Source organism: Callorhinus ursinus, unplaced genomic scaffold, assembly GCF_003265705.2.
Source record: "Callorhinus ursinus isolate GAN/ISIS: 27379988/994484 unplaced genomic scaffold, GSC_fseal_2.0 scaffold4, whole genome shotgun sequence".
Classification (NCBI taxonomy): Eukaryota; Metazoa; Chordata; class Mammalia; order Carnivora; family Otariidae; genus Callorhinus; species Callorhinus ursinus.
In genome coordinates, this window is record NW_027397066.1 from 75,782,220 (window position 1) to 75,801,963 (window position 19,744).

Sequence of the window (19,744 nt, forward strand, 5' to 3'; positions counted from 1 at the left end):
TGGAGCACTGGGTGTTATGAACAAACAATGAATCATGGAACACTGCACCAAAAACTAATGATGTAATATATGGTGATTAACATAACAATAAAAAAATTTAAAAAAAAAAGAAAGTGTCATTAAAATAAAAACATTTCCAATAAAATGAAGTGGAAATCTCAAAAATGTATACCATCCCAGTAGAAAAACTTACAAAATGAAGAAAAATTAATAAATAGCCTTTAAAGAATTTTAATATCAGCGACTTGGAAGAAGATCAAAAATGAAATATTCTTGTAGGATTTTTTTTTTAATTTATAAGCAAAGGCCAAAGTGAACATGAAATTTAATGGGGAATATATTGGCTTCTAATAAATTATCAAAAGTAGTACCATAAAGTCTACTTATGTAGTCTTTATATAATTAGAAGCAACTATAATTACTATAAGAGAAAACATATCCTATTTAATCTCATGAAAATAAGTAAAATTCATAAATTATTTTCCTGCGTAGCCTAACATTATTAGTCTAATAGGCACAAGTTTAATGGGAAAAAATAAAATGTAGTGAAATGAAAACTTCATGACACCAGTATAATGCTACAACCCACTGCAAACTCAGGTCAAAGTAATCATTACAGATGAATACATTTGGATAAATCTTGTGGGAATAATCATTAAACTGACTAGACAAATAAAAATCACTATTCATGATTTATTCTAATAGAAAGCATAATCTTGGCTAAGAGAAAGGAGATATTTTTTTCAAGGAAGGCCATATAGCTGAAAATAAAAGATCCCAAGACATTGAAAGGGAGAAGTGTAGACTTATTTATTCTCTTCTAGTTACTTAAGTTTATTGTCTCATTTACTTTTCAATAAATAAATTTTACTAATGATTGGGTTACAAATAATACTTAATGGCTTGTTTCCATACATCACATATCCAAGGCAATATTAGGAAGTTATATTGAACTAAGGTCAAATTTTTCAAAATTTTGGGTTCTGAGTAGGGCTGTTTCCATGGGTAATTTCCATTTGTTATTCCCAATAAAAGTTATAGGATCAATTTTATTTTTTTTAATTTATTTGTTTGTTTCCACTTTTTATTTAAATTTTGGTTATTTAACATATAGGGTGATATTGGTTTCAGGAGTAGAATTTAGTGATTCATCACTTACATATAACACTCAGGGCTCATCACAAGCGCCCTCCTTAACACCCATCAGCCATTTATCCCATCCCCCGCCCACCTCCCCTCCAGCAACCCTCAGTTTGTTCTCTACAGTCAAGAAATGTTTTCTTCTTTCCTGTCAGTACCTAGCATCCAGAATAGTGACAAGATCATCATACATGATTGATTTATTAATATTTGCTAAATCTGTTAAAAGGCATTAAGAATTTATTGAATTCATAAGATGTGGCAGAATTCTCAGTAATCTCATCTTCTATATTATCTTCAAAACAACAATGTGAAGTACATATTGTTATTCATGTTTGATCCAGATTTCATTTCACTTCCATAATCCAAGGTCAACGTCTTCTAGAATATTGGGGATAAAGAGGGTTTATCTCTGGTTTACTGCTGTGGCTGTGATTTATGTTTCCCACCTAGCTCTGCATTATCATTCCATTGGCTTTGGAGGTTATCACCCTGGTTCCTTTGCATCCCCCAAATATGGCTTTTTATTGGCTGATTATATATGATATGATATGACTGGCAATAAGTGATGGGATTGTGGTTTATCAAAACTCACGCACGCGCGCGCACACACGCACATACCCCAACATTGACATTTGCATAGTAGAATTTTATGTGCTTAAAAATCCTTTGGTCATGTTTGCCACTGAACAAACATGTTTCTTGTTGGTTCCCTTTCTCCAGTCTGGGATCATATCATTGAATCTCATCTTTCCGCATCCCTGCCCCCACTCCAGTGTTTGCTCAGAAACCTTATGCTTTCCTGTATTATATCTTGAAAGCTTCAAATTTGCACTTGATTATACAGAGCATAAGAAGATTTCTCAGGTATTTCCAACTCATAAAAGAAAAAGACCCATCAATAGAATTGCAAAACAGAAGACAGCTATTTTATTTTATTTAGATGTAGAATTGGACTCTACAAATAAAACTTTTAAACATTACTTATTTACCAGCTGCTACACTTATTCTATGACATGGTTTCTACTCCAAACTGAGCAAGCATTTTAATGACTGTATTGTTGGACAAGTCGGCTAATATCTTTGAATTTTATAAATAGAGGAATAGGTTCTGAGAAGCAAAACTAGCCATTCGTAGTCACACAGAAAGATTGCAACATGATCTATTGGACCAGAAAACTCAAATTCTTTTTTTTTTCTAACCAAAACCATGGTTTCTATTAATTAGAAGCAGTCACTCAAAAGTTTGTTAGAATATATCTAGATCATAGTACAAAGAACAGTATCTTACATCTTGCATGAATTATGACGGATTTTAGTGTGGGTGTCATATGTATAAGATACATTTGTTGTTTTGTAAAGATGTGTGAACCAGATAAACTCTGATATTCTTTCTAAGTTCTTTTATTTATTTACCTTCCCATGGATACAACAAATCCTTGGCCCACAAAAATATTATATAAAAGATGTGATTATTTTCCTAGGAGCAGGCATGACAGCGATTACTTCTAACATTGACAATACTTTTTTCAAGGAAGGCCACATAGCTGAAAATAAAAGTGAGAGTAGATACTGATGGTAGTAAGAACAGGAACTGTGTCTATGATGGTGACTAATAACTAGTATTATAGATAATATTAATAAGAAGGACTCATTCCTCTTGCTGGTAATTCATAGAAAATGGGATTAAGAGAAACATCGCCAAAATAACTGAGCTAGATAATCAAGGATAGTCTGGGGGAGCAAGAATTTTAGAAGTGTAACATATAGACTAAGAAAGACATAGATGGAGATATTTTTGTCTTCTTAGGCATCAGGTAATTTTTCTTTTTAAATAGACTATGTGCATAAACTACTATTAAGTCCCCAAATTTGGTATAAGTTATTAAAGTTTATCTATCATTCTTTGTGCATTTGAGAAAAAAATATCTTTTTTTAATTTTATTTTATTATGTTAATCACCATAATTACATCATTAGTTTTTAATGTAGTGTTCCATGATTCATTGTTTGCATATAACACTCAGTGCTCCATAATACATACCCTCTTTAATACCCATCTCCATGCTACCCATTCCCTCACCCCCTCCCCTCTAGAACCCTCCGTTTGTTTCTCAGAGTCCATAGTCTGTCATGGTTCATCTCCCCCTCCAATTTCCCCCCTTCATTTTTTTTATACAAAAATATTTAAGCCTCTGTTATGAAATAGCTATGACTTTCTTTTGTGGTGTTTGTTTGTTTGTTTATTTATTTGTTTCTAGCAGTTCTTATGCCAGGCATTCCCTAGTACCTGTGACACTCCGTCTGGCAAAAAGTCTTCCATTTTGGGTGCTAGTTTCACGGCAAGGGTTTTATATTTTTGAAAATTAACCTTTGATTATTTTATTTCAAAATGTGATAACATTTTAAAGGCATGAATTATTCTTTTCAAAATCTAGACAATTATAATTATCAGACCTACCTCCAAGTTCTGTCTTTGTGCTATACCAGCCAGTTAGCCCTGGATTTATATGTAATAAATTTACTCTTCTATTTTATGTTAATTGCTGACATATCTATTTATGGACTGCTATTCAAATTAATGTTACGAGTTTGTGCTGAGTAAGGAATTAATTCTAACTTGTCTCTGTAAGCATTGTACTTTGCCTTCAAATTTTTTTAAAGATTTATTTATTTTTTATTTTAGAGAGAGAGAGTGGGGAGGAAGGGCAGAGGGAGAGGGAGAAAGAGACTCCCTGCTGAGTGTGGAGCCCCACACAGAGCTTGATCGCATGACCCTGAGATCATGATGTGAACCAAAATCAAGAGTTGGTCATGGGGTGCCTAAGAGGCTCAGTCAGTTAAGTGTCTGCCTTCAGCCTAGGTCATGATCCCAGGTTCTGGGATCAAGCTCTGTTTTGGGCTCCTTGCTCAGTGGGGACCCTGCTTCTTCCTCTGCCTCTGCCTGCTGCTTCCCCTGCTTGTTCTCTCTCTCTCTCTCTCTCTCTCTCTCTCTCGGTCAAATAAATAAAGTCTTTGAAAACAAAAAAGAGTCAGTCTCTTAACTGACTGAACCACCCAGGTGCCCCTACCTTCAGATCTTTTTAAAGTAAAGTCTTTGAAATGCTCTTTTGTATGTAATAAATTATCAAAATAGGTTGATTGTTGGATAACTTATATACATGAAACAGTGTATTAAACACATGATTAACAATAATGAAATGGTAATTACAAAAAGTATATGAAAGTAGTAACACAGATCCACCCATTTAAGAAATATTTCCATGTCAGACACTTACTTTGCAAACAGTTTCTTGCTTTTTCTTCTAATTTGGTTCAGGTATCCTAAAACACAACGATGTGCCCAGACCAGTGATGAAAAAAATCAGTAGTCTATAACCAACCAGGGCACAACTGGTCTAAAGAGTGCCATTGTACAAATAAGAATAAAAAGGTATCCCTTATGGGCTCATGGATAGTGAGTAGATAACCCTGTTGAAGGAAGAAAAGAACCTGCACCTTTAATTGGGGCCCATGACCTGTTTAGAAGAGTACAGATCGAACTTCAGTCCTTACTTAATCCCATGGCTAGGTACTGATATCATGAACACATCCAACAGCCATATCCAAGTCAGAGATTCCTATCTGCTGCTGAGACACTAGGGTTACAAATATTACTAGGTTACAAATATACTGAGACCTCATGGCAGCTAGGTGGGTCTTAGCATAGCCAAATCCCGTGGGCCAGTCACCTCTGGGCTTCTGCAGCCTCGTCTGTTTTCACCAACATGTTATATACCTATCATCATTTGCTGTGTGTGACATGATATGAAAAAGGCTAGTGCCAATCTTTATCATCCTATATCTTTTTGCATATGGGTACATAAAGATAGATCGTGAGTAGGATAGATATTTCTCTCATATAAATGAGAGACGTGCATAAGTAAACCACCCCACCCAGACATCTACACCATGTTGTCAAATAGGATGTGATAAAAAGAGCCAAAGCAGACATTATGTAGCCTTGAAGAAATATTTTATAGACAAAATGAAGATAGAAAACCATCAAAAGAAGGAAAGGACCTTCTGTCTTTTTACCTACATTGGTGAGATTCTCAACGTCAGTTCTTCATACAAACTTAAATTGGAAGTTACTTTAATGGATCCAGAGATATTTCCTTTAAAGCTAAACATTCTCAAAATGTAGACTGAGGACCCCATGAGTTCATTGGAAAGAGTTCATTGATACATTTCAGATTCCAAATTCTAACTACTAAGAAAGTACTAATTGTTGAGTTTCTGAGCAGCATCAAAAAATATCCACAATTATCTGAAAAGACTATTAAAATATTCTTCCCAGTTCCTTCCTCTGTAAGCCTGGACTATCATCATATACTTCAGATAATACATTTCTCAACAAATTGAGTAGATACAGATATAAAAATCCAGTTGTATTCTGTTAAATCAGGCATCAAAAGAAGTCACAGAATTTGTTAAACAGTGCTCCTGTTTTCACTATTCTTCTGAAAACCACCATTTCCGTATATATATATACATATATATATATAATTTATATTAACATATAATGAATTTATTTGTTTTAATTTTAAATGAGTTAAGTTAAATATATTTTATTCTCAGATTATTTTATTTTTATTGAGGTATAGTTAACACACAATATTACGTTAGTTTCAGGTGTACAACATAGTAATTCAACAAATTTATATGTTATGCTATGCTCATCACAAGTGTAGCTAGCATATGTCACCATACAATACTATTATAATATCATTGACTATATTCTCTTTCCTGTACCTTTTTATCCCTGTGACTTATTCATCCCATAACTGGAAGCCTGTATCTCTTACTCCCCTTCATCCATTTTGCCCATCCTCCTACCCAATTCTTAGATTATTTTTAAACACAATAAATATCAGTAGATATAATCCAAACAGTTTTTTGGAGTCCCCAAGACATTTTTTAATAGTATAAAGAGTTCTGAGATTTAACAAAAAATATGATAGTTGGAGTTCTTTACTGTTCCCCCTCTGTTTTTATTTGTTAAATACTGTCCCAATCCTTTTGAATATACTTCCACCATGAATCCCTTTGTTGCCCCCACCTTCTGTTCAGGTCAGGACACAATCATCTACCCTCCATATAGAAACTTCACACTACCAGATTTTGTTTTAATGGTCAAAATAGCTTTTTTTAATTCTTATATTTTTCCAGTTTTATTGAGAAATAATTGACATTTATCAGTGTTTAAGTTTGAGGCACTCAGCGTGATGGTTTGATTTACATATATTGCTAAATGATTACCATAATAGGTTCAGCTAACACCCACTTTTCACCCATTATCGATACAACAAAAAAAAAAAGAGGAAAAGGAAAAATGGGAAAAAATTATTTTGTGATGAGAACTTCTAGGATTTCCTCATTTAACAACTTTCCTATATGTTGTACATTGGTGTTAGCTATACTCACCATATTGTATATTACATCCCTACTACTCATCTTTCTTATAACTGTTAGTTTGTACCTTTGGCCATCTTCCCTCAATCTTCCTCACCACCATGATCTCCCTTTGATAACCACAACTCTTATTTTTTCTTCTATGAGTTTGTTGTTGTTCTTGCTACTGTTATTGTTTTGTTATGTTTTAAGATCCCACATATGGGAGATCATACAGGATTTGTCTTTCTTTGCCTGACTTACTTCGCTCAGCACAATGCCTTCAAGGTCTATCTATATTGTCACAATGGAGATGTGTGTGTGTGTGTGTATGTGTGTGTGTTTGTGTATAAATATCTTTATCCACTCATCCATTGATGGACACTTAGTTTGTTTCCATGTGTTGGCTATTGTAAATAATGCTGTTACAAACATGGGGATGCAGATATTTTTTCCAGTTAGTGCCCCACCCCCACTTTGGATATATCCTAGAAGGGGAAATGGTGGATTATATGGTAGTTTTATTTTTAATTTTTTGAAAATTCAACATATTGTGTTTTATAGTGATATTACCAACTATCCCTCCAACACTGCACAAGGGTTCCTCTTTCTCCATATCCTTGCCATTGTTTGTTTTCTCTTATCTTTTTGACGATGTCCTTTCTATTTAATAGGTTTGAGGTGATATCTCATTGTAGTTTTAGTTTTCATTTCCCTAATAACTAGTAATGTTGAACATCTTTTCATGTACCTGTTGACTTTTTATTTTTATTTAGATCTTTTGTTATTTGTTTTATGCTATTGAGTTATATGAATTTTTAAAAATATATTTTGGATATGAAACCCTTGTTGGTTATATGGTTTACAAACACTTTTTCCCATTATGCAGGTTGTTTTTTCACTTTGTTGATGGTTTCTTTTGTTGTGAAAAGGGGTTTTAGTTTGATGTAGTTCCACATGTTTATTTTTTATTTTGTTGCTTGTTCTTTAGGTGTCGCATCCAAAAAATCATTACCAAGACTCATGTCAAGGAAATTTATTCCTATATTCTCTTCTGAGAATTTCATGGTTCCACATCTTATAGTTAAGTCTTTAATCCATTCTGAGTTAATTTTTGTGAGTGGTGTAAAGTCTGTGTACAGTTTCATTCTCTCACATGTGAGTATCTAATTATCTCAGCACCATTTATTGAAGAGACTGTCTTTTCTCCATTCAGTATTCTTGACTCTCTTATCAAAGATTACTTGACTGTATTTGCTCTTGGGGTTTTTTGGGGGGTTTCTTATTTCTGTTCTCTTGGTGTATTTGTCTGTTCTTATGACAATGCCATCCTCTATTGATGACTATAGTTTTATAGTATAGTTTGAAAACAAGAAGTGTGATACATCCTGCTTTGTTCTTTCTCAGAATTTCTCTGCCTATTCAGGATCTTTTGAAGTTCCATATAAATTTTAGGAGTGTCTTTTATACTTACATAAAATATACCATTGACATCTTGATAGGGATTGTGTTGAATCTAAGGATGGCTTTGGTAGTATTGACATTTTACCAGTATTAATTCTTCAATCCATGAACACAGGATACCTTCCCATTTATTTGTCTTCTTCAATTTCTTTTATTAATGTCTTGTTTTCTGAGTAGAGATCTTTCACCTCCTTAGTTAAATACATTCCTAAGTATTTTATTGTTTTTGATGCTAGTGTAAATAGGATCAATTTTTTTCTTTTTCAGAGAATTCGTTGTTAGTCTATAGAAATGCTACTGATTTTTGTATGTTAATCTTTTATCTAGCAACTTTACTGATTGATTAATTTGATTTAACAGGGTTTTTAGGTAGCGTTTTTAGGATTTTCTATTCTGTTCCATTGATCTATGTGTTTTTGTGCCAGTACCATACTGTCTTGATGATGACAGCTTTGTAATAGAGCTGGAAGTCCGGAATTGTGATGCCGCCAGCTTTGCTTTTCTTTTTCAACATTCCTCTGGCTATTCGGGGTCTTTTCTGGTTCCATACAAATTTTAGGATTATTTGTTCCATTTCTTTGAAAAAAGTGGATGGTATTTTGATGGGGATTGCACTGAATGTGTAGATTGCTCTAGGTAGCGTTGACATCTTCACAATATTTGTTCTTCCAATCCATGAGCATGGAACGTTTTACCATTTCTTTGTGTCCTCCTCAATTTCTTTCATGAGTATTTTATAGTTTTCTGAGTACAGATCCTTTGCCTCTTTGGTTAGATTTATTCCTAGGTATCTTATGGTTTTGGGTGCAATTGTAAATGGGATCGACTCCTTAATTTCTCTTTCTTCTGTCTTGTTGGTGTAGGATTTTCTATATATGAAATCACATCATCTGCAAATAGAGACAATTTTACTTATTCCTTTCTAATTCTGATACATTTTATCTTTCTTTCCCTGATGGCTCTAACCAGGAATGCCAGTACCATGTTGAGTAGGAGTTGTGATGGTGGGCATCCTTGCCTTGTTCCTGATCCTAAGGGAAAAACTTCCAGTCTTTCACCACTGAGTATGACGTTAGCCATGAGCTTATCATAGATGTTCTTTATTATGTTGAGATACGTTCCTTTTATGCCTAATTTGTTGTGGTTTTTAAATTTTTTTTTTACTAACATATAATGTATTATATTTTTCAGGGGTACAGGTCTATGATTCATCAGTGTTACACAATTCCCAGCGCTCACCATAGTGCATTCCCTCCCCAGTGTCCATCACCCAGCCACTCCATCCCTCCCACACGCCTCCATTCCAGCAACCCTCAGTTTGTTTCCTGAGATTAAGAGTCTCTGATGCCTGGTGATGGGTGTTAAAGAGGGCACGTATTGAATGGAACACTGGGTGTTATATGCAAACAATGAATCATGGAACATTACATCAAAAACAAATGATGTAATGTATGGTGATTAACATAATAAAATAAAATTAAGAAAAAAAAAGAGTCTCTTATGCCATTTGGTCCATAGAGTTGTTCAAATACTCTGTTTCCTATTGTTTCTCTATTATTGAGAGTAGGGTATTAAAGTTCTCAATTATTATTGTATTACTGTTTATTTCTCAGTTTAGCCTTTAGCTTTTTAAAAAATATATATATTTGGATGCTCTAATGTTGGGTGCATTAATACTTAAAATTGTTATATCTTTTGATGTATGTACATTTTTATCATTATATAATAACCTCTGTTTTTCCCATTTTTAGTTTACAGTCTGTTTATGTCTGATATAAGTATAGCTACACTTGCTTTTGTTATTATTGCTACTATTTGCTTGAAATATCTTTTTCCATCTCTTCACTTTCAGACTATTTGTGTCTCTAAGACTAAAGCGAGTCTCTTACAGGAGGCATATTTTTTCTCTTATTATTTTTACCCATTTAGCCATTCTGTGTCTTTTAATTGGAAAATCTAACCCATTTATGTTTAAAGTAATTATTGATAGGTAAGGACATACTGTTGCCATTTTTTAAAATTCTTTTCTGTTTGATTTGTTGATCCATTGTTCCCTGTTTCTTATTCTGCTGTCTTTTTTTTTTTTGTATCAGTACACTTTGACTTTTTTTTACCATCACTTTGACTTTTTGTTTGTGTATTTACTACAGAATTTTCCCATATGGTTATCATGAGACTTAACATATAAAATCTTAAACTTATAACACCATATTTTAAAATGATAATAACTTCATAGAATAATAAATTTATACTTTTCCTTCTCTTCCCCCTCACACTTTTGTTACATGTTTTTATATTGTGTAACTACTAACAGATTATTGTAGTTATGTTTATTTTTGCTATGTTCTATTTTTTTAACTTTTGAACTAGAGTTGTAAGTTACACACAACTATTACCACATTGCAGAATCTGACTATGACTATATACTTATAATTGCCCATGACAGTTATACAACCTTTTAATTTTTTTATAATGTTAATTAGTGTTCTTTTACTACCACTTAAGTAACTCCTTGTGAGGCAAATCTGGTGGTAATGAACTCTCTTTGTTTGTTCAGAAAAGTCTTTATTCTTCCTTCATTTCTGAAAGAGAGCTTTTCGGGATAGAGAATTCTTGGTTGACCATTATTTTCTTTTAATATTTTGAATATGTCATCCATTCTCTCCTGGCCTGAAAAGTTTCTGTTGAGAAATCCCTCAGTAGTCTTATGGGACTTCCTTATATATAATGTCTCTCTTTTGTCTTGCTACTCTTACAATTCTTCTTGTTTTTGACCTTTCCCAGTGTAATTATAATATGTCTTGGTGTAACCCTATCCTGATTCAACCTATTTGGGAATCTTTGGGTTTCATGGATCTGGATGTCTATTTCCCTTCTCAGGCTGGGGAAGTTTTCAGTAATTAATTGCTTTAAATGTAGTTTCTCTCCCTTTTTCTATCTTATCTCCTCCTCAAATTCCCATAATGTGAATATTGTTCCTTTACATTTTGTCCCCTAATTCCCTTAGGCTTCTTTCACTCTTTTTCATTCTTTATTCTTTTTACTTCTCTGACTGGGTAACATCCAATGTCCTCTCCTCTAGTTCACTGATTCTTTCTTCTGCATGATTGAGCCTGGTTTTGAAACTTGGATTCTTCAGCTCAATTAGTATATTTCTTAAACTCTAGGATTTGTTTGTTTGTTTTTTTAGTGGTTACTATTACCCTAAATAATTTTTAAATTTTGTTCATGCCTTTTTTTTTAATTTTGTTTTGTTGTCTGTGTATTTTTGTAGTTCATCAAATTTCCTTAAGAAGATTATTCTGAATTTTTTGACAGTTTATAGATTTCCATTTCTTTATGATCAGCTATTGGGGCATTATTAGTTTCCTTTGGTGGTCTCACATTTATATAATATTTTTTGTTATCCTGTATTCCTTACATTGGTATCTGCACATTTGAATAATTGGACTCATCTTCCAGTTTTTAAGAGGTTTTCTTTGGCAGAGACCCTTCTTTACCAATCAGCTCAATTTGGGATTCTAGATGTGGCTGCTGGTAATATTCCTTTGGTATGTGGGACCTGCTAGAATGATCTATTTTTGGGTGAGGCAAATGTTTGAGCTCTGAGAATGGAGATGGATGGATGTTCCTCAGGCTCAGAACACTTGGGTTAGACTTTTGGCTTGGCTTCCTACACAAGTGAGGCTGTAGGCTGGGTTCCACTGTTACCTGGATTCTCTGGTTAGGCTCAACAGATGATCGGGACTGGGTAGTATATGCAGTAATAGATGAGGCTATGAATTATGTTCCCTGCCCTGGCAGGGCAGAAGGACAAGATCCAGGGCCTATATAGCTCCTTGTTTGGGAACTTGAATTATGTCAGAGTGCACACTGAATTCCCTGGTTAGGTGAGGTCACTTGTAGAGGTCACTTGTAAAGGGAACAGGTTGTGTTCTCTGTTAAAGTGTTGCCATGCTTAGGAATGTTGAATGAGCTACACAGCTTCCCTGTTTGGATAGGTTGAAGATTGTATTCAGTAATGAGCAGGGCTGTGAATTAAATTACCTGCACAGGCACAGTGGGAGAAGTTGCTCTAAAGCTAGTAAATCTCTTTGTTGTCCTGACTGAAGCTGGCCCATACTTTAAGTTCCCTGACCAAGGAGGGCCACTGGTATTGTTTTCCACACTGTAGCCTCTGCCTCCTTCTCTGTAGGGTTCAGTACCACTGGGCCACACAGCTTCCGAGAGCTGTTGCCAGCCCTTCTGGCCCATTGAGGCCAATAGTGGTTGGGGCTATGTTGCAGCTCTTTTACCTAGGCAGATGGAGGGGGCTAATCCAGACTACTCTCAATTTCTCAAATAGGGTCTCCAGTTGGAAGGGTCCAGGAGCTGTTTTTAGTCCTGGCTATGAATTAAGCCCACTGCCTTTGTACAGCATGGAAATCCTCAATACACAGTACTGACTTTGCACTGGGGGCAATCACATCTACCTGCCTGCTTATTGGCTCAAATGCCACTGGGTCACCCAGTCTTCAGGAGTAGTCACCAGCCCTCCTGCTCAGATGGTGCCAGAAGACACTCCACAGTTCATGTAGCTGTGACTCTGCTTCTTTCCTGGGCATGGTTAAACTAGGCTCTGGGTCCAGCAAAAATTTTAATTTGAGGGCGCCTGGGTGGCTCAGTTGGTTAAGCAACTGCCTTTGGCTCAGGTCATGATCCTGGAGTCCTGGGATCGAGTCCCATGCCGGGCTCCCTGCTCAGCGGGAAGTCTGCTTCTCCCTCTGACCCTCTTCCCTCTTGTGCTCTCTGTCTCTCATTCTCTCTCTCTCTCAAATAAATAAAATCTTTAAAAAAAAATTAATTTGAGAATCCCAATCTGGCAAATCTGTACTCCACTGAGTTCTCTGGTCAGGGTATATCCCTTCATTCTACAGATGAGCAAAACTTCTAGTTGGGATTACTACTTGAGCACTGCAGTTATGGAGTTGGTTTCCAAAGATACATGTGCTGGTTGATGCAGGCCTCCCCCTGCTACTCCATCACAGCCAGATTCCTGGTGGTTGAGCCCTGCAGATTCCTCTGCAGTCTCTATGGTTTGAGATCAGAGTAGAGACCTCCACAAAGTGATCCGATGTTGGGGAAGACTCATTGTCCCCTGGGTTCTCTTTTCTTGCTGGAGGAACTGGAGACTCAGTGGAGACTACTCCAGGTGGTGTTGTACTGGCTTGGGAGAAGGCAGTGAGGTCAACATGTAGTCCATTCTCTTACCTGTCTAATGCAGTCAGTTTTGGTGTCTGTGGCAAAATTGTTGCTTCAGCCTCATCTCCATGTTCTAAGATTCTCTTAGTGGTGTTTGTTTGTTTGTTTGTTTTTCTTTAATACTTGTTATTTATTCTTGTGAGGGAGACCAAAATCAGGAATGACCTATCTTGGTGATGTTATTCCTCACTGAATAGCTTTTATCATTTTGTCTTACAAATGAGTTTATCATTAGCTAAGAAAGCTACAGTTCTGATCATTTTTTTAATGGCAATGAATCTCACTCTTTCTATCTGTTGCCTTTGAGAAAGTACAAAATAGTTTAGGTACTCAATGACTCAAAAATAAATAATGAACTAATGTATGAATGAATAGATATAAACATTTTAATTTTTAACCAAAGGAAATTTTATTCTTCATTTATTTCATGTTTCAAAACATTTAACATGGGATTTGGTTTGGTCCATTGTAGACAGTTTTCCTTTCTTGTCAAACTTTAGAAGTGTGTTGTCAAGACATTTGTTCAATTTGGACCTATAGATAAATAGTCAAATTTGATAGTAAACTTCCAATGGTGGCAATAACTAGAAACATTTCCCCAAATTATGAGATTAACAAATATCTAGAAGTTCCTATTAAATATTCAGACTTTTAAACTTTATGATAGGTTTATTAAACTTAAATCTCTATTACAGCCCTGGAAAACTGCATCTACCCCTCAGGTAATTGGTGATTGGTCAAGAACTATATCCTAAATAAAATGAAAACTTATATTTGAGCTGCTAAAATAAAAATTGGACTGTTTTGATTTTTTCAATTTTCATATCCACTTTCATTTTGCTACTGAAGACACTGATAAAGTCCCTAATTTGACTAAAGTCACATATTTTATTAATTTTGAATTAAATTCATTCAGAATTCATAACGATATTACTGTAGAATTTTGTGGACTATATTTGCACTTGATAGGTAGATAAAAATTATCCTTAATAAAATTACTTAATAGCTTCAGAAGAATTGAAGAGGACATAGGGGGAAATTGTTTAACTTATTTAAGAAAACATACTTGGTTTAAGTGTTCTTCCAGAGTATTTGCATAGAGTAATATGTTAATTGTAAATGTCTCTTATCTGTTCATTAAAGTAGATCTGCCAGAACTATTACTTAACAACATTTGTTAAATTATTAGTTTGTGAAATTTTATGGCCCTAAAGGAAATAAATTTACATTTGTGTGTGGATGCCCTACATTTTAGACTTTTAACTAATTAAGGATGATAACCTTCGCACCCCAATTAACTCTTGAACTAATGAAGTTTTACTTTAGTTCTATTTTTTTTTCTGTGTTTTTGGTAAGTAGTTAAACAACATCAACATTATTTTTTCTAAAATTTGCTAGCCTATTGTTATGTCTGTTTCTGTACATGTTGAAATAGGGAAGAGTACTAAAAGAGAGAAAACAAAATGAACATAGAGCAAGTACCCAGTAAGCCTGGGCTTCCAATAAACAGTTTTATATTTTCTAATGTAATTCTCATAAGATCACCCTCTTCCTTCTAAGAACAGAAAACTGAGCCTAACAAAGATAAATTGTATGTGCAAGATCATGTAAGTGAAGGACAATTGGAATTTACAATGTTTGTCTAGTTTGTCTAGTTTCAGAACATTCCTTCGCTTGTCTTACATTAAAATATTTCTGTGTTCTCAATAAACTGAACAGAGCTAAGCCTGTTCAGTTTTTTGCAATGTGTAACCTATGCAAAACAATATATAATTATGACTTTTATCAGTCAATATGACAGGATTTTGCTTTATGTTCCAATGTAGTCACTGTCTTCCAGATACTTTATATGTTATTATTAAAGATTTCCCTTATTTTAATGTACTCCTCTGATAACTTTATTATTGATAACCAAACTTCGTTTATCAAAACATATGTTTTGGGAGGTAAAGATGGCAGCAGAGTAGAAGGACCCTAGCCTTACTTTGTCACCAGAATACAGACTAGATAACTATCAAATCATTCTAAATATCCTAGAAATTGATCTGAAGACTGGCAAAACAAATTCAACAACTAAAGGTAGAGAAGAAGCCACATTGAAGAAGGTAGGAAGTGCAGAGACCCAGCCTGGGAGAGAAACAGAGTGTGGCCACTGCAGTGGAGAGGGAACCACAGCTGCAGAGAAGGGTGAGTTACAAACTAGCACACAGAAGAGTGCATGGGGAAAGCAAATCCCCATAGCAATTGGCTTAGAAAGTGAGAGTGCCCAAATTTCATGAGTTCTTGCAATAAGCAGGCCTTAAAGTCTGGAGTTTTTAAGGTCAGCATGCTTGGCTTTAGGAGAGTTCAGAGGACATTCGGGCTGCTCTTGGAGAAAAGGCAGGGCAAATAGCCCACAGACATAGAACCTGGAAACAGCGATCTGAAGAGCACCTGGGGCACACAGTGGGGAGATTAGTTGCTCATCTTGGAGCATGTTCAAAAGAGACAGCATTCCCAGAGAGACCCCTCTGGGAACAAAGGAACTGACAGGTACCATTTCCCTCCCTACCCCTCAATATAAGCACAGGGTCACCTAAAGGAATCAGGACGGAGCCCTCACTCCTTACCTAACTTGCTTACACCAAGCCCCACCCCCCTGCACTCCAGAAGAACTGCCCTTCCAACTTATGCTTGTCTCAGCCCCAGCATGGTGGAGTCTCCATCCCCAGAAGACCAGACCAAACCTCTGCTCACACTGTGTTACCTGACCAGGGAGTTTGCTGGGCCTCTGTTCTGATTGTGGTGGTGACAAGTTTCACACCTAGTCTTTCACAAGCAGACCAGAGCACACCTAGTTAAAATGCACCACGTTCAAGCCAGGGACCAAACACTGCCCACAACAGGCAAAGAGAGCCTCTCCAGATGACTGGGTTGAAAGATAAAGTGATCAGAACACAATAAAAGAGCACAGGCAGCACACACTCCCTGAAGCACCAGGCCCTGGGGAACAGTGGACACTATACTTCAGGGCACTACAAGACCTCTTCTTCATAAAGCCAATATTCTCAAGAACAGAAAACATACCTGAATTTCCTAACACACAGAAAGAGGCACAGGGACTTAGACATAATGAAAAGACAGAGGAATTTGTCCTGAATGAAAGAACAGGTAAAGGCCATAGCTAGAGATCTAAGCAAAACAAATATAAGTAACATTCCTGTTAGAGAATTTAAAGCAATGATCATAAGGATACTCACTGGGCTTGAGAAAAGAGTGGACAGCATCAGTGAGACCATTAACACAGAGATGAAGAATAACATAGCAGAGATAAAGGGCTCAATAAACTGAGAAACACACTTGATGGAATGAACAGCAGGCCAGAAAAAGCAAAGGGATAAATTAATGACCTAGAAGACAGAGTAATGAAAAGTAGTCAAGCTGAACAAAAGAGAAAAAAAAAGAATTATGGAAAACGAGAATAGATTTAGGGAATTCAGTGACTCCATTAAATGTAGTAACACTCATAGGAGTCCCAAAAGAAGAGAGAGAAAAGACGGCAGAGAATTTATTTGAAGAAATAATAGCTGAAAACTTCCCTAAACTGGGGAAGGAAACAGATATCCGGATCCAGGAAGCACAGAGAGCTCCTATAAAAACCAACAAAAGCAAATCCACACCAAGTCATATTGTAATTAAAATGCAAAATATAGTGATAAATTAAAAAAATATTAAAAGCATCAAGACAAAAGAAGACAGTTACATACAAGGAAAACCCAAAAGTCTATCAGCAAATTTTTCAGCAGAAACTTTCCAAGCCAGAAATGAGTGGCATAGTATATTCAAAGTGCTGAATGGGAAAAATCTGCAGCCAAGACTATTCTATCCAGCAAGGCTATCATTCAGAATAGAAGGACAGATAAAGAATTTCCTAGACAAACAAAAACTAAAGAGTTTTGACCACTAAACCAGCCCTGTAAGAAATATTAAAGGGTACCCTTTGAGTGGAAAGCAGAGACCAAAAGTGAGAATATAGAGAGAGGAAACATAAAAGCAATAAAAATGAATATTTTTGTAACAAATCAGTCAAGGAAATAGTCACCAAAAAAAGGATATGAAATATAATAGCATATACCTAAAGTGTGGTGAGGAGAAGAGAAAAGAATGGGTTTAAACTTAAATGACCATCAACTTAATATTAACTGCTATGCAGAAGTTATATATAAATCTAATGGTAACAATCTATCAAAAACCATTAATAAATTTGAAAAGAATAAGGAAAAAGAAATACAAATATTAAAGAAAATTAGCAAAACATGAGAGAAGACAAGAAAGGATCAGAGAAAATCTTCAAAACAACCACAAAATATAGATACAATAGATATGGATACGTATCTATCAATAATTACTTTGAATATAAATGGACTAAATTCTCCAATCAGAAGACATAGTATTCAGAGTGGCTAAAAAAACAAGACCCATCTATATGCTGCCCAGAAGAAACTTCTTTTAGACCTAAAAACACCTGCAGATGGGAAGTGAGAGGATGGAGAAACATCTCTCTTGCAAATGGATATCAAAAGAAAGCTGGAGTAGCAACACTTATATTGGAATAAACTAGACTTTAAAACAAAGACTATAACAAGAGAAAATTTTATTTTATTATATAATAATAAAAGGGACAATTCAGCAAGAAGATATAACAATCATTAAATATTTATGCATACATCAGAGCACCCAAATATATAAAACAATTAGTAACAAAGGAACTAATCAATAATCATACATTAAAGTAAGGGACTTTAACACCCCACTTACATCAATCGACAGATCATCTAAACAGAAAATCAAGAAGGAGTCAACAGCTTTGAATGATACACTGGACCAGATGTATCAGAACATTCCATCCTAAAACAGCAGAATACACATTATTTTCAAGTGCATAGGAGACATTCTCCAGAATAAATCACATATTATGCCACAAAACAGGCCTTGATAAATTCAAGAAGATTGAAATTGTGCCTTGCATGTTTTTGACCACATGCTATAAAATTAGAAGTCAGCCAGAAGAAAAAAATCTGGAAAGACCACTAATACATGAAGGTTAAATAACATGCTACTAAACAATGAATGGGTCAACCAGGAAATAAAAGAAGAAATAAAAAAGTGCATGGAAACAAATGAAAAAAATGCAGTGGTTCAAAACCTTTAGGGGCACAACAAAAGAGGTTCTAAGAGGGAAGTTTATAACCTCAAGAAGCAAGAAAATTCTCAAATAAACAACTTAACCTTACACCTAAAGGAGCTAGAAGAACAGCAAATGAAGCCTCAAGCCAGCAGAAGGAAGGAAATAATAAATATTAGGGCAAATATAAATGGTATAGAAACTAAAAATTTCAATAGAACAGATTAAAGAAACCAGAAACTAGTTCTTTTAAAAAATCAATAAAATTGGGATGCGTGGGTGACAACAGTCAGTTAAGCACCTGACTCTTGGTTTTAGTTCAGGTCATGATCTCAGGGTTGTGAGATCGAGCCCTGACTCAGGCTCCATGCTCAGTGTGGAGTCTGCTGGAGATTCTCTCTCCCTTTCCCTCTCAAATAAATAAATAAATCTTTTAAAAAATTAATAAAATTGATAAATATGCAAACTCATCAAGAAGAAAAGAGAAAGGACCCCAAAAAATAAAATCACAAATGAGAGAGAAGAACAACCAACACCACAGAAATACAATTATAAGAGAATATTATGAAAAACTATATGCCAAAAAATTGGACAACCTAGAAGAAATGGATAAATTCCTAGAAACATATAACCTACCAAAACTGAAACATGAAGAAAGAAAATTTGAACAGACTGATAATCAGCAAAAAAAGAAAGAGTAATCATAATGTTCCCAGCAAACAAAATTCCAGGACCAGATGGCTTCACAGGCAAATTCTACCAAACTTTTAAAGAGTTGATAGCTATTCTTCTCAAACTGTTCCAAAAAATAGAAAAGGAAGGAAAACTTCCAAATTCATTCTATGAGGCCAGCATTACCATGATACCAAAACCAGATAAAGACACCACAAAAATGAGAACTACAGGCCAATATCTCTGACGAACATAGATACAAAACTCCTCAACAAAATACTGGCAAACCAAATGTAACAATACTTTAAAAAAAATCATTCATCATGATCAAGTGGGATTTATTCTTTGGTTGCAAGGGTTGTTCAATGTTTGTAAATCAATCAACATTATACATCACATTAATAAAAGAAAGGATAAGAACCATATGACCATTTCAATAGATGCAGAGAAAGCATTTGACAAAGTACAGCATTCATTCATGATAAAACCCTAGACAAATAGGTTTAGAGGGAACATACCTCAACATAATAAAGGCCATATATGAAAAACCCACAGCGAACATCATACTCAGTGGGGAAAACCTGAGAGCTTTTCCTTTACAGTCAGGAACAACACAGGCCACTCACCCCAC

At 35.1% G+C, this 19,744-nt stretch overlaps 1 protein-coding gene across 5 annotated transcripts in view; it reads left to right on the forward strand.

The window, feature by feature from the left end:
* The window catches only part of GRID2 (glutamate ionotropic receptor delta type subunit 2), a 1,442,323-nt gene that overhangs the window by 484,139 nt on the left and 938,440 nt on the right, over positions 1–19,744 (forward strand). The gene's annotated exons all lie outside the window — the stretch shown is intronic.